Source organism: Suncus etruscus, chromosome 18 (assembly GCF_024139225.1).
Source record: "Suncus etruscus isolate mSunEtr1 chromosome 18, mSunEtr1.pri.cur, whole genome shotgun sequence".
Classification (NCBI taxonomy): domain Eukaryota; kingdom Metazoa; phylum Chordata; class Mammalia; order Eulipotyphla; family Soricidae; genus Suncus; species Suncus etruscus.
This window is the reverse complement of record NC_064865.1, coordinates 8,532,254-8,533,148: the sequence shown is the minus strand read 5'-3', so window position 1 is coordinate 8,533,148 and position 895 is coordinate 8,532,254. Positions and strand designations below refer to the sequence as shown.

Sequence of the window (895 nt, the reverse complement as noted above, 5' to 3'; positions counted from 1 at the left end):
TAAAAGTGATCTGTAATCTCCCTTAAACTGAGCTCTCCATGAGGGAGGAGGAAAGACCTGGAGTCAAGCCTGAGAGTAATCACTGGTCTTAGGGAAATAGGCCCCTTCTTTGTGATAGCCTTACCCATCTCTGGAGCACTGTCTCCAAAGCTTTTGTCTCAAGGAGAATCACTGGCACACTTGCTCTACAGGGTCCCCTGGAGTAGTTACTCTATGCCATGTGCCATGTAGTTCAGAAAAACCATCACAGGGGGAATTCAACAATATACCAATGACAGTCTGTGGTTAGCCCTACAAGGGAGCAAGTGCACGTGTAAATCTCAAAACATGAGTAGTTTCTTTTATGAGCCTGGTTCCTATTTCAGTCATCCCCATAAAGACTGCTTTCTTAATACAACTACAATATTAATGTTACATTAATATACATTAGGTATATTTTTCATTACTAGTTAAAAATTAATACACAGTCTTCCTATTGTCGATGTCTCAAAAACATTTTTTGTCCCCCAACTCACAATACAGACCAGGCAAAGGGCCTGGGTTGAGGTGTATATGGGGTGCATTTACTGTACCTCCTCTTTCTATACAGTCAGTGTAAAGAACACACACACATATGTATATGTATATATATATGACTGCACTAAACAATTCCTATGATGAGCTTCATGTCAGGAGCTGGACCCTCTGTCATCCTCTATTTTGTCTCTGAGAATTACACAAATGTTTTTCATTTTTCTCAAAACCCATAGATGAGTGAGACCATTCTGTGTTTATCTCTCTCCCTCTGACTTATTTCACTAAGTATAATAGATTCCATAGACATCCATGTATAGGAAAAGTTTATCACTTCATCTCTTCTGATGGCTGCATAATATTCCACTGTGTATATATACCA

At 39.2% G+C, this 895-nt stretch overlaps 1 non-coding gene across 1 annotated transcript; it reads right to left on the bottom strand.

The window, feature by feature from the left end:
* Window positions 1–497: 497 nt before the first annotated feature.
* On the bottom strand, window positions 498–628 carry LOC125996934 (small nucleolar RNA SNORA51). Its single transcript, XR_007491592.1, has one exon. It is a non-coding gene; the product is annotated as a small nucleolar RNA SNORA51 (small nucleolar RNA).
* Window positions 629–895: the final 267 nt, after the last annotated feature.